General features: G+C 42.1%; 1 long non-coding RNA gene across 1 annotated transcript; it reads right to left on the bottom strand.

Moving 5' to 3' along the window:
- Positions 1 to 561: 561 nt before the first annotated feature.
- Positions 562 to 15,325, bottom strand: LOC123774165 (uncharacterized). Its single transcript, XR_006774900.2, has 3 exons — positions 14,682 to 15,325; positions 14,195 to 14,361; positions 562 to 649 (listed from the first exon to the last, which is right to left on the bottom strand). It is a non-coding gene; the product is annotated as an uncharacterized lncRNA (long non-coding RNA).
- Between the last annotated feature and the right edge of the window lie 243 nt (positions 15,326 to 15,568).

Below are 15,568 nucleotides of genomic sequence, written 5' to 3'. Positions count from 1 at the left end.
CTTGGTGGAGGAAGCCAGGGTACAGCATCATAATTAGATTGTCAGGATGCTAGTGTTACGAGGAAATTGGATTCTAGATGTTTCAGAATTTCTCCTCCCTGTTGCTCTCTCTCGCTCCCTCCGGCAGACGAAGATTTGGCCGTCTGGTGAGAAGTGAAGGTGTATAGAATTTCCAGTCTCTAAGACGGACACTGGAGAGATATTCCTGTGTGCTGTATTAATCCCCGCAGGCTTGTTGAACCGACGGTAGGCACGTAGCTGGGCTTCTTGTCGCACGCTAACACGCTATAGTCCTCCCTACCCCGCTACCATAAACATTTTTCATGAAAATAAAACAAATTATCTTTGAAAACATTGACACATTGTTGCACAGTCTATCACAACATGTGTAGGTGAAGCCTCGTACCAACCTGCCAAGGTGTGGCGTTAACCAAAGCCAGTGTGCATAAGAAATCAATAAGCCAAAAGTGCAGCAAGAACGAACACACACACACACACACACATACGCATCTCTGAGACTTATACGAGGTCTTCCGCCATTTTGTTCCAGCCTTGGCCTCACCTTCAGAGAGTCGAAGGACATCAATACAGATGACTTTGTCTTTCATAGGTTGGCACGCCTGTCTGTCTCTGACGTCATCGCGCCTATCTGAAAACATAACTTGAGATTGAATGATTCTACATAAAGTGTCACATTTTTTAAAGCAAAAATGTCACATTTTATATAAACAAGTACATAGGTATATAATAGATATACACATATAAAACATTCCCCAATATTGACTATTCTCTCGACTACTAATTAATCACAATAATTAACATACCAGAATAGTGATGTGTCAATCCTCAGACACACTAACCTTGTCAATACTGCCGAAATGTTAGTGGAAAAATGTAAGGATTTCGGAATATCGCATAATTAATATACAGTCGCCGTCTCCCGGCCAATACCTGTCAATATAACTCATCAGACGTAAATGCTGAATTCACTGTCGTTGATTTGATAAACTGATGGAGTGTGAGGTATTAGATAGCCTTCCTGGTACCCGCCTTGAGGGCATTGCTAATGCCTGAGACGTCAATTCAAGACGCTGTTCAAAGTAACTCTTACTCAAGGAGATTATTAATTATTTTGATGTATTCTATTTTAAAGTTGTGGCTGGAATGGGAACTTGTATCGCACGAGTCTAAGAACTTGTATATCTGACTTTAAATGCAGGTAAAACACGTGACTGTGATCAGTGATGCTTGTGAGGATTTGTTCACGTGTGTATGTTGTTCTATTATGTTGGTGTCTGTGGGTATGTTATTCTATTATGTTGGTGTGTGTGGGTATGTTGTTCTATTATGTTGGTGTCTGTGTGGAGGCTGTGTTCTCCTATGTTGGTGTCTGTGTGGAGGCTGTGTTCTCCTATGTTGGTGTCTGTGGGTATGTTGTTCTTGCATGTTGGTGTCTGTGTGTATGTTGTCCTATTATGTTGGTGTCTGTGTGTATGTTGTTCTCCCATGTTGGTGTCTGTGTGTATGTTGTTCTCTCATGTTGGTGTCTGTGTGTATGTTGTTCTTGCATGTTGATGTCTGTGTGTACGTTGTTCTCCTATGTTGGTGTCTGTGTGTATGCTGTTCTCCCATGTTGGTGTCTGTGTGTATGTTGTTCTCTTATGTTGGTGTCTGTGAGTATGTTGTTCTACCATGTTGGTGTCTGTATGTGGCTTGTGCTACCATGTTGGTGTCTGTATGTGGCTTGTGCTACCATGTTGGTGTCTGTATGTGGCTTGTGCTACATAATCGACACTATTTTTCCAACTTAATACAAAAAAATCCCCCAAACTACACATAAATATTATTGCTGTCTCATTGCCAGCGAATATTTCCGCAGCATTGTTTGATACAAAACACTTCAGGGAGCTCAATCGACCTTCTGGGAGCTCGATCGACCTTCTGGGAGCTCAATCGACCTTCTGGGAGCTCAATCGACCTTCAGGGAGCTCAATCGACCTTCTGGGAGCTCAATCGACCTTCAGGGAGCTCAATCGACCTCCAGGGAGCTCAATCGACCTTCAGGGAGCTCAATCGACCTTATGGAGCTCAGTCGACCTTCTGGGAGCTCGATCGACCTTCTGGGAGCTCAATCGACCTTCTGGGAGCTCAATCGACCTTCAGGGAGCTCAATCGACCTTCTGGGAGCTCAATCGACCTTCAGGGAGCTCAATCGACCTCCAGGGAGCTCAATCGACCTTCAGGGAGCTCAATCGACCTTATGGAGCTCAGTCGACCTTCTGGGAGCTCGATCGACCTTCTGGGAGCTCAATCAACCTTCTGGGAGCTCAATCGACCTTCAGAGAGCTCAATCGACCTTCTGGGAGCTCAATCGACCTTCAGGGAGCTCAATCGACCTTCAGGGAGCTCAATCGACCTTATGGAGCTCGATCGACCTTCTGGGAGCTCGATCGACCCTTCAGAGAGCTCCAGTGACCAAACAGCTTGTTGCCAAAAGTATAATACATACACCAGCTAAAAGAACACCCAAGAAATGTACCGAGGAGCCCATTAATACACCTGTATGTTCATTTCCATGAGCAAGCGAGTGGAGTCTTACATACACACATTACATTTAATAATTTAGGTAAACAGGACTATCTGGTACCCGAGACATCCTTCAGGTGGTTGAATTACCTGCAGCAATAAATTCCTCATCTACGCACCTTGCTAGACGTCATTCCATACCAGGTAAGGACAAACGCGACCTTAACAGCGTTGTTAATTAAGGACTAGAGTCCTTATATGTGTCTCTGGCGCGCACATCTCTCCATTTTGGGCCGCCCACAACCACTCATCCTCTGCTACAAAGGAGGAGCAGTTTCTGTAAGCAACACCGCGAGATATTAATTCATTTTCGAATCGCCTTCATTATCTTAGAGACAAAGGAGGCGATGAGCCTGCTGAGGTGTTCTAATGGAACACAACGAAGCTCGTCCTCTTGTGTTCCATTCTCAGTAGATGTACCCACGTCTACTGAGACGGGGAAGCTTGAAGCTTCAGCTAAGGGGAAGGCTTTGCTTTTGATCAGTAGATCTCAGGCTTCAACTAGGGTGAAGGCTTTGCTTCAGAAGAGTAGGGCCCAGGCTTGAAGCTTCAGCTAGGGTGCTAGAGCCCAGGCTTGAGGCTTCAACTAGGGTGAAGGCTTTGCTTCAGAAGAGTAGGGCCCAGGCTTGAAGCTTCAGCTAGGGTGCTAGGGCCCAGGCTTGAGGCTTCAACTAGGGTGAAGGCTTTGCTTCAGAAGAGTAGGGCCCAGGCTTGAAGCTTCAGTTAGGGTGAAGACTTTGCTTCAGAAGAGTAGGGGCCCAGGCTTGAAGCATCAGCTAGGGTGCTAGGGCCCAGGCTTGAAGCTTCAGCTAGGGTGAAGGCTTTGCTTCAGACTTACGATGTAGCGAGGAAAGACCGAATCTAACGGCTTAAGGGCTGAAACTAGGCATGGTAAACTTCAGAAGTATAGATAAACTTTGAGACGTGTAGGTAAGGCTTCAGACGTGTAGATAAGGCTTCAGACGTGTAGGTAAGTCTTCAGACGTGTAGGTAAGCCTTCAGACGTGTAGGTAAGGCTTCAGACATGTAGGTAAGCCTTCAGACGTGTACGTAAGCCTTCAGACGGGTAGGTAAGCCTTCAGACGTGTAGGTAAGCCTTCAGACGTGTAGGTAAGTCTTCAGACGTATAGGTAAGCCTTGAGACATCAGAGTAGCCCTGGAACACCGCAATTCTACCTTCAGGCGTGAGTGGGACGAGAATAGTGGAAATAGATCAAAACTACAATATTTAACGAATCAATAGAGGCCTTTTTCATTTAATTTGAGCGGAAATTAAATAATTTTTATTTTGTGTTTTTCGTATTAAAGAGTTAAGAGGAGCTGTTGAAGCGGATTACACACACGGGAGACAGCTGAGGAAGGAAGACCCCGAGGCAATATAGAGTCGTTTGACGGGTGGTATAATATTGTACAGTTCCTTGTAATATTCCAGATGTCATCATTTTTACCTGTTACTGAAATTATATTTTAGAAAGAGAGAGAGAGAGAGAGAGATTAGACGTTGTGAGATATGTTTGTTGCTGAAGACGTGAATAGGTAGAAGTGAGCTTGAATGGGTTAGAAGTGATCTTGCATGGGTTGAAAGTGAGCTTGAATGGGTTGAAAGTGAGCTTGAATGGGTTGAAAGTCAGCTTGCATGGTTTCTTTAAAGAGTTTTAATGTTATCAAATGGATTTAAATCCTCCATGTAACAGTGATTATATATATATATATATATATATATATATATATATATATATATATATATATATATATATATATATATATATATATATATATATATATTGATATTTATATTGCTTGTGAGAACATAGTTGTGGTGTAGCGGCTTTAACAAGGGTGGAACTCTAACAAGCAGGGCTCTAACAAGCGGAACTCTAACAAGGGGGACTCTAACAAGCGGGACTCTAACAATCGGGGACTCTAACAAGCAGGGCTCTAACAAGGGGGTTGCATGTATGGATGACGCGATCAGAGGTCACCCAGCATAGAGTCGGGGTCACGCACAAATAGAGCCAGCTCTATTTTATATAACAGACAGGTAGATATGACTATTATTTTGTTCACACAACTGCCAGAGACGGCTTTATTATGTATACCCGGCCATACAAGGCTCTATTGTTCTACCCAGCTGAACTCTATTTTATTGAACAGGTACACACCACTCTATTTTATATATCCGGCACGAAGGGCTCTATTTTGCAAACCCGACTGGGACGGGCTCTATTTTTTACACCTTCCAAGAATAGTTTTGTATTCATGACACAAATCTTTGATTGGCACTATTTAATATATGCGGCAGTAATGGCTATATTTTGTTATATCCAACTGAAGTCGCGTTTTTGGATTTGCAATCAAATTGCAATTTCAAATTGTAATTTCAATCAAATTGGACCGGCCGCGGGGACGCTAAGGCCCGAAATCATCTCAAGATAACCTCAAGATAACACAGTCTGTTTAAATGTAGCTGGAAGAGAGGTTAGGTTGGTTTGGGCTGGGCTTGGGTCGGCTAGGATAGGTTAGATTGAACTAGGTTAGGTTAGGTTAGGTTAGCCTTGATCAGGTAAAGTTATTCCCTGGCTGTCTGATGTCATTCCTGGACTGTCTGATGTCATTCCTGGACTGTCTGATGTCATTCCCTGACTGTCTGATGTCGCGTTCCGACATTCTGAGGTCATGCTTCATGATATATATATATATATATATATATATATATATATATATATATATATATATATATATATATATATATATATATATACACACAACACCTGACCTGATCAGTCAGGTGTTGACAAAGGCTCAGATCGGCCGTAACGTTCATCTCTGTTTCCCATTTCTCTGTGGATTTTCCGCATACAAGTGATCAGTGTTTAGTGATTGTCAATTGCATATATATAATATATAAAGAGTATCACCCACGAAACCTCTCTCAGTGTACAGCAATAGCAACTAACCTGTTGCAAATAACCGCGGATGAAGCCATTAACACAGTGGACAAAACTGGAGACAATCTCCACTACAACACACTGAGTAATGGATGTAGGCACACTTAAACCCACTTAATGGTCTTTTACGCCCAGCAAAGCTTGTTCCAGTTTTAGTCCATGCTAGAGATCATGCCATTGGCCGTCCGCAATATATCCGATGTTGTATGATGTATTTTTGTTCAATTTCACGCTGAAACAGATGTGAACACTTAAAGGTATTCAGGTAATTATAGTCGGGAAATATCAGAAATTAATTCACAATACATTCGTTTGCTATTAAATATATTTGACCTAAGCCACAAACTTGAAAGAAATACAGAAACAATTTTTAAATGACCGTTCAATATTGCACTAGAAAACAACAGAACATATAGAGTGGGAAAACATGTGTAGGTTAAAACTCGTCTAACCTAAAGGTGATGTAGCGAAGTGTGCAACTGGATAAATTGGTCAAGCTTCCTGCTAACAGCGAGGTGTTTTAAAAACACCAAAAAGTTTTGAAGGTCAGAGCATATATATATACTCTCGCAACAGCTACACACCACCACCTCTCTTCCCCAACTCTGTGACACGGTTGCAAAGGTAAAGAGATAATTGCACTTTTCATTTGAGTACCAGCAAGAGAAGCCATCAGAGACAAGAGTAATCGAGTACGGGGCTTAACTACCCGTGTTAGAAGGATATTGTTGTGGAAAATGTAGTAGCCTTTAACAGTGGCGTGAGAGAGAGTCCGAGCTGTTAAATCAGGAAAACTCCATTTGTTTATTTTTGTTTAGAGGTAAAGTTGCCGCGGCGTCCGGGATAGAGGACAGGGGGAAAAGAGACAGGGAAGGACAGGAACTGAAGCGGAGTTGTGGGATAGGGGAATAGATAAAGAGGATAAATGGTACGAGACAAGTTTAAGAAAGTAGTTATTCTGAGACGGAAAATTATAAAAAAACAGATAAAGTGTCATAGAATAGACAGCAGGAGCATATATTAGAAGGTTATCTTGAGGTTATCTTGAGGTTATCTTGAGATGATTTCGGGGCTTTAGTGTCCCCGCGGCCCGGTCCTCGACCAGGCCTCCACCCCCAGGAAGCAGCCCGTGACAGCTGACTAACACCCAGGTACCTATTTTACTGCTAGGTAACAGGGGCATAGGGTGAAAGAAACTCTGCCCTCTTACTCTGAAAGATAAGAGCATAAAACAGACAACAAGAACACAGACCAGAACAGAGAGCAAGAACATTGAACAAACTGAACAAAATCTTAAACTACATGACTTGTGTTGATAAGAAGGATATGGGTATTAGATTATTAATATTTAGATAACGAATGGGTTAATGGGGAAGGTATGATTGAAGGGGTGATAAATGGGTAATGAATGGGACATACTGTTAAATGATAAATGACCGTCGAGAATGATAAACAGGAATAAGATATGATGCGATAAAGTGAAACAAATATGATAACGGATGTTTAAACAGGTGATGGGGCGAAATAGGACAGTCAACTGGCGATAGACCAGACAGAGTTGGTGAAGATTTAGACAGACAGACAGCTTGAGACGGGCCAGAGAGACAGTTGAAGTGTTAGACAGACAGATACTGAAATATATAAAATTACTACCGAAAAAAATCATTCAGATATCATTCATTCATCATTCATTCAGAATCAGAATCAAAAAATCATTCAGAATCAAACTTATTCAATGATAGAAAAACTGAAACAAGCACAATGAAGAATGGAAAAGAAGAGTGAAGAAAGGGGAAGCAAGAGTAACAGATTGAGAGACCAAAAGGCAAAGAGGAACAGAAGAAAGTGACAGAAGTGTGATGTTACGAAAGGGGGGAATAGGAGATAGGAAACAAGTCACGAGGGATAGGCAGCAAGGACAGAAACAAGGAACGGAAGAGGGGAAGAAAAGAATGGAAGAGAGAAAATCTTCCAGAGAAAGAAGGGAAGAATATGAACTAAATAAAAACAAAACAGAGGGTGATGGAGACTAACAAATGGGAATACCCAGACGCTGATAAAGCTGGGGTATGAGAGAGAGAGAGAGGGGAAGGAAGGAATTATCAAGGGAAAGCGCCAAGCCATTACGCAGGATAAGGATTTGGGATGGGACGGGGGAAATGAATGGTGCCTCTCTCTCTCTCTCTCTCTCTCTCTCTCTCTCTCTCTCTCTCTCTCCTCTCTCTCTCTCTCTCTCTCTCTCTCTCTCTCTCTCTCTCTCTCTCTCACTCTCTCTCTCTCTCTCTCTCTCTCTCTCTCTCTCTCTCTCTCTCTCTCTCTCTCTCTCTCTCTCTCTCTCTCTCTCTCTCTCTCTCTATTTCACTATTATATTGGGGCACCATTCATTTCCCCCGTAAAATATAATAGAGAGAGAGAGAGTGTGTGAGAGAGAGAGAGAGAGAGAGAGAGAGAGAGAGAGAGAGAGAGAGAGAGAGAGAGAGAGAGTGTATGAGAGAGTGAGAGAGAGAGAGAGAGAGAGAGAGAGAGAGAGAGAGAGAGAGAGAGAGAGAGAGAGAGAGAGAGAGAGAGAGAGAGAGAGAGAGAGAGAGAGAGAGAGAGAGAGAGAGAGTGTGTGTGAGAGTGAGAGTGAGAGAGAGAGAGAGAGAGGTGTGGGAAGGGGGAAATGTTATTAGTGGAGAAGTGGACTGGCATTGAAGATCCTGGGAATGACAGATGAGGGAAGGAGAGAGACACCAAGAATAATTGAGGACAATGAATAAGGAACCAATGTGACAGACCCGTCCAGTGAAGTGAATTTAAATAATGAATTATTAAAACGTTTCATGAATGACAAACTTGGAAATGCATTGTATTATCAAACACTTTGGAAACATAAACAATGAACGTTTATAAGACGTTTGGAGATATTAGACGTAAATTAATACATTTGTATGTTTGTTTATTATTACAATCTTATTAATCTTATTAATCTTATTAAGCATTGGTCAGGGTAGTTATGTGCTCTTAATCTTACGAATCTCTACGACGTAGCCGCTACGTCGTGGTACGCGTCGTAAGTCAAGACGTACGACCCTCTCCGACCGTACCTAACCTGTATGTCGAAGCACGAATGCCCAAAATGCCCAAAACAGTACTGTACATATAGTACAGTACTATATGTACTGTGAACCAAATTCTGAGCCTGCCATCAGGGTTATCTTGAGATGATTTCGGGGCTTAGCGTCCCCGCGGCCCGGTCCCCACTTCTCCGGCGAGAAACAATGGGTAGAGTTTCTTTCACCCTATGCTCCTGTTATCTAGCAGTAAATAGGTACCTGGGTGTTAGTTAGCTGTCACGGGCTGCTTCCTGGGGGTGGAGGCCTGGTCGAGGACCGGGCCGCGGGGACACTAAGCCCCGAAATCATCTCAAGATAACCTCAAGATAGAAGATAACCCGACCAGGCCTCCTTAGGTACCTGGGAGTTAGACAGCTGCTACGGGCTGCTTCCTGGGGGATGTGTAACAAAAAGGAGGCCTGGTCGAGGACCGGGCCGCGGGGACGCTAAGCCCCGAAATCATCTCAAGATAACCTCAGGATAACCTCAAGAAGCCCTGAAATAATTGATGACTGAGGGATAAGATACTTTTATCCTTAACTTTATTCTTAAATAATCTTAAATATTCTTTCTAAAAAAAATAATATATTCTTAAACCAGCGTTTCGTTTCCCTTAAGAAACACGATCAGAAACTATGAAACGAAGGAGATAAATGGCCGTTAAACGAGGTGGGTCGTTAATAGCTGGTTTGAGTACCTGAGACCGGTCGTTCCATAAGGTGCGCATCACTTACGCAGGTCGTAATATCGAGTTTACCTCACCCTCAGTCTGGTCGTTACACCCGATTTACATTAATAAGGAGTGTGCCGCTATACATGGATATTATCACTCAAGGCTTTCGTTATATCTAGTCTGTCTTAGCTAATTCCTAGAACTTTTCAGCGTTATCATGGCTGTCATTATATCTAGCCTTTGTTCTTATGGTGGCCATTATATCCGGCTTTCCTTCCTAAGGCTGTCATTATATCTGGTCTTTGTACTTAAGACCTTCATTATATCTGGTCTATGTACTTAAGACCATCATTATATCTGGCTTTCCTTCTTACTTAAACTGGCCCGCGTTATCAAGGCGGTCGTTATCTAGTCTACGTTATAAAAGAATGTCGTTATATCTGGTCTCCATTACGAAGGCTGGTCCCTATATCTAGTCTGCATTAACAAGGACGGTCCATATATCAAGCTGGGGTTATATAGCCTGGTTCCTATATCTAATCTACATAATCATAGCTAATCGCCATATCAGTTATTCAGTTATCGAGGTCGGTCTTTATATGAAGGTTGTAATCATCAATCATCAAAACTGGTAGTTTCATGCAACAAACAATTAACGACAGTACTTCGTTATCGCCTTTAAGAGGTAAACGAAGGTTTTTCGTTTAACTGCTGAAGTTCATGAAACACAAGACGTTGGTAACTCTGTACAATCGTCTCTCCGTTCGTTAGTAAACTGTACGCCTTTGTTCACTCAGCAGTAATTGGGAACCTGATTGTTAAACGATTGACGGGTCGTTAGTAAGACTTACCATGAACTATGGGGAAGACAAACTCTCAGTCTGTTAACAGGAGTCAGCAGTCGTCTGTTCCTGTATCACCTTTGTAAAAAAACAAAAAGATATTGGCAATATTTCTTATAATATGTTCATTTTTTCTGAATTTAAAGTGATGTTCAAAATGTTCTGCATTTTGGTCGGGAAAAGGGAGCCGGTCGGCCGAGCGGACAGCACTCTGGACTTGTGATCCTGTGGTCCTGGGTTCGATCCCAGGCACCGGCGAGAAACAATGTGCAGAGTTTCTTTCACTCTATGCCCCTGTTACCTAGCAGTAAAATAGGTACCTGGGTGTTAGTCAGCTGTCACGGGCTGCTTCCTGGGGGTAGAGGCCTGGTCGAGGACCGGGCCGCGGGGACACTAAAGCCCCGAAATCATCTCAATATAACCTCAAGATAACGGCATATACCAATTTCGAAACTGTAGCTGATATATGTGAAAAGCAGACAAAAATAGGGTTACATAGGCCAGTCTCTTAGACTGGCCTATTTATTCCGAGGAGGAGCAGCCGAAGTGCAGATTACACATCTAAATGGTCCATGTAAACAGTATGGAATAAGTCTCCAATTTATAACCCCCTTCGCCTAAAGAGACCAGGCCTTAGTGACTAATGTAGCGTCGCTTACTGGTGCTTATGCTATTAGAATGGTTTTAGGTTTGAGGAATAGGTTATGAACGAAATTATTGCGAGGTATTAGTCTATGCCGGAGCGATGACTGTGTTTGCAACTTGTATATGAAAATATAAATGTTGCTATAACAAGTAAGGTGCTACCTGGTTCATACCTGCTTGATGGGGTTCTGGGAGTTCTTCTACTCCCCAAGCCCGGCCCGAGGCCAGGCTTGACTTGTGAGAGTTTGGTCCACCAGGCTGTTGCTTGGAGCGGCCCGCAGGCCCACATATACCTGGTTGATGGGGTTCTGGGAGTTCTTCTACTCCCCAAGCCCGGCCCGAGGCCAGGCTTGACTTGTGAGAGCTTGGTCCACCAGGCTGTTGCTTGGAGCGGCCCGAGGCCAGGCTTGACTTGTGAGAGCTTGGTCCAACAGGCTGTTGCTTGGAGCGGCCCGCAGGCCAGGCTTGACTTGTGAGAGCTTGGTCCACCAGGCTGTTGCTTGGAGCGGCCCGAGGCCAGGCTTGACTTGTGAGAGCTTGGTCCACCAGGCTGTTGCTTGGAGCGGCCCGCAGGCCAGGCTTGACTTGTGAGAGCTTGGTCCACCAGGCTGTAGAACTGCGCTATGTAACCTGGTCTGCGGAGCTAATCACTACTAAAGTACACTTAAATATAATCTCTTTGTAAACACACAATTATCTCAATCCTCGACCGTCCACAAGTGGTTGGGCACCATTCCTTTCCCCCGTCCCATCCCAAATCCTTATCCTGACCCAGTGTTATAGTCGTGATGGCTTGGCGCTTTCCCCCTGATAGCTCCTTTCCCCTCCTTCAATTCATACAGATATATACAGATTTCCAAAAGCTTTATCTGTCAGCAAATGATTCGAGATTCGCATTTTATTACAAGTATATATGACTCTAGACAACATAGAATCTTTAAAATCTTCATTTAGTAATAGATCGTAACTTGAAATCTGTAGAAACTTGCAATTAGAAAAGATTATAAAAGCATGAAACTCATGGTTTATTGAGAAAGAAAAAACGAAAGAAATATTATTATTATACAGGCGATGAGTCACAATAACGTGGCTGAAGTATGATGACCAGACCACACACTAGAAATTGAAGAGACGACGACGTTTCGGTCCGTCCTGGACCATTCTCAGTCGACAATCGACTTGAGAATGGTCCAGGACGGACCGAAACGTCGTCGTCTCTTCAATTTCTAGTGTGTGGTCTGGTCATCATTATTATTATAGTTATATTATTATAGAAATATTATTGAGAAAGAAAAACCGAAAGAAATATGTTATTAGTTATATTATTATAGAAATATTATTGAGAAAGAAAAATCATGTAGATATTATGATTAAATCTCAGCCATTTGTATCAAATGATGAACGATAGAACTCTTGTTAAGTGTTTGGAAATATTAAACAATAACCCAACAATAAATTAAGATTTAAAGAAAGGGGAAGAAAAGGTTTACAAAACTAGTATTATTGCATGTTCAAATTATGTTCATTTAGCTGTTAATGGTATTCACTTGGCTTGGGAGTAGAACAGCTTGCGTCGTTGAAACGAACTGGGCAGATATACCTCAGGTGTACAGCTGTGACAGGTGTACCACAGGTGAACAGATGCAACAGGGGGCAAAAGATACGACAAATATACCTCTATAACAGGTGCAAAAGATATCACAGGTAACCAGCTGTAACAGGCAGAAGACAAATGCACAAAACATCATACCATCAAAAAAACAGCTTTTGAAGCATTCATTTTACAAGGAGACGAAGATTCTGCATCTCACACTATCTGCGGAGATGAGTTTGAGAAGAGCAATGTGGAAGAGAAAACAGAGATGCAAATCTAAGCAGAATAGTGAAGATGGGTGGATGCTGCTAACATGTCCGACGTCTCTGGAATGGGAGGTGGGGGGATAGGGAGGCTGGGAAAGAGGGGGAAACGGGGGTGCAGGAGAAATGGGGTAGCGTCGAAGCGGTTGGGGCGAGAGGTAAGGGAGGAAAGCCAAGACTGGCGTTCAGGGCCAGGAGAACCCGTGTTTAACTTGCGGTGTTTGGGATACGAGGGAGCTGGGAGGGTTGAGGTGACTTCAGACCCAAGTAATCAATACTTCCCTGTCGATACTATTGCACTGTTTCTGTGTCCGCCTCTTATTAAACCATATTTTTTTCCTGTATAGTAGTTGAATTTGTGTTTTGTACTGCTATGCTACTTGTACCTGTACCATCTTCTTGAGGTTATCTTGAGATGATTTCGGGGCTTTAGTGTCCCCGCGGCCCGGTCCTCGACCAGGCCTCCACCCCCAGGAAGCAGCCCGTGACAGCTGACTAACTCCCAGGTACCTATTTACTGCTAGGTAACAGGGGCATTTAGGGTGAAAGAAACTTTGCCCATTTGTTTCTGCCTCGTGCGGGAATCGAACCCGCGCCACAGAATTACGAGTCCTGCGCGCTATCCACCAGGCTACGAGGCCCCATGAAGCACTAGTATCTATGCTGTATTCATAGTCTACGAGTTTCTCAATTACAGCTATATATATTAAATAATGCGAAAACTCATTATTTCTGTGATTTGGCAACAATTATTTACCATTAAAAAAAAATAATGTATTATATATCTCACGTACTTAAACATTTCCCTAATTTCAAAGTTGTTTATGATGTATATTTAGAAATAATACAATATATAGAGAAAATAGTGTCTCACGCCCGTTTATACAATATTGAATTTTGCATTACCTGATGCAAGTGAAATTTAGATTAATAATTGTATTATATTGATCGATTTTATTTATAGTCTAAAAGATTATACAGAAGGAACAGTCAATGTATAAATTAACGTTTTAAAGGGTCCATCGAGTATAATATTCAGAGTATTAATGAAAAAGTTTCTGTAATATTAGATAACCTTCAGATTAGGATACCGTAATATACTTATTGAATAACCTTTCAGATATCAAGAAATACTTGAGTATAAAAAATACGGAGAATGCATAAAGATGAAGACGTTAGATTTAGCGTTGCATAAAATGAGTGAAATACAGCTTCATCTCTTCCTCCCAGCCAATCAGGAGGTTATCTTGAGGTTATCTTGAGATGGTTTCGGGGCTTAACATCCCCGCAGCTCGGTCCTCGACGAGGTTATCTTGGGGGTTATCATGGGATGATTTCGGGGCTTCGAACCTACGTCCGGGATGATTCCAGACGCGCCTTAATAGACTGCACCACAACATGGTCAAAAGAATTGCAACCTGGAGTGCTACTTAGTAAATAGTGAATTACGCAGGATATCTCTGGACAACACAGCGAATGCATTAATGACTGAAGAACAAAGTACTAATACTTTATGTCTAATCTATGATACTACAGCTTCGAAATTACCTCTTTAAATGTGAATGTTGTTCTAGTTGAGAATTGCTTCAACTCGCTGGTTGCAATTGTCCCACTGAAAGCAGTTTGTGCAGGAAATCTTCTGTGCTTTCAGTAATTATCTTCAGATAGTTTGTGGCTGTTTTCATCTTCACTTGAAGGAATGACACCATCAGTAACTAATTAGAAAGATAAATAGTGGAATTTAGGATTACTAATAGAATAATCTCCCTCATTGTAGTTTTATCTTTATCAGCAGATTTCGGAATGTCTTATTATTCTTACAAGCAAGTTGATAAGTATTATCATTATTAAAGCAAGTAATATTCCCTTGCTTATACAAACACACACACACTGTATATATATATATATATATATATATATATATATATATATATATATATATATATATATATATATATATATATATATATATATATATATTACTTTAATATAAACAAACCAAAACCATTAACAAGCTAACAAAGGACTTTATTACCTTGATAGGCGAAGTCCTTAATTGTGAAGTCTGAAGAACAGGTGTGACATCTTTATTGAAACTTTCCAAGGCTGATTAATGACGTCCAAAATCACTATAAATTTATTGAGTGATTGTCTTGTAGCGAGGTGGGCTCAGGGGGGGAAATATTTTCCCTGAATAGTGACATGACGTTTGTCTGATCATATCGTTTGAAAAATGAGATGTCAGGAGTGTGATTTGATTGTGTTAATTTGATATTTTAGACATGATAGTGCTTTTAGGGTTTTAATTGCATCGTTTAAGGTCTTTGGGTGATGCGAGATGTCACTCGGGTATATGACTAGTGATATAGGTAAGGTATGTGTAGTGATATAGTCTAGTGATATAGTCGAGGGGTTTTCAAGTGATATAGTCACGGCTTGTCAGTGCCTACAGTCATTATTGTCGCTAACTTGTGATGTCTGATGGATATAGTGATGTCTGTGGAGATAGTGATGTCTGTGGAAATAGTGATGTTGTAGAGATAGTAATATCTGTCAACATGGGGATTAATATAAAGATATTCACGCTTTTAACGATGTTGCCTGGATCTTGGCCGCTAAAGACTGCTTGGATCTTGGCCGCTGAAGACTGCTTGGATCTTGGCCGCCGACGACTGCTTGGATCTTGGCCGCTGAAGACAGCTTGGATCTTGGCCGCTGAAGACTGCTTGGATCTTGGCCGCTGAAGACTGCTTGGATCTTGGTCGCTGACGACTGCTTGGATCTTGGCCGCTGAAGACTGCTTGGATCTTGGCCGCTGAAGACTGCTTGGATCTTGGCCGCTGAAGACTGCTTGGATCTTGGCCGCTGAAGACTGCTTGGATCTTGGCCGCTGAAGACTGCTTGGATCTTGGCCGCTGAAGA

Source organism: Procambarus clarkii, chromosome 73, assembly GCF_040958095.1.
Source record: "Procambarus clarkii isolate CNS0578487 chromosome 73, FALCON_Pclarkii_2.0, whole genome shotgun sequence".
Lineage (NCBI taxonomy): Eukaryota > Metazoa > Arthropoda > Malacostraca > Decapoda > Cambaridae > Procambarus > Procambarus clarkii.
Note: the sequence above shows the minus strand (reverse complement) of the source record. Positions and strands in the feature narration are given on the sequence as shown.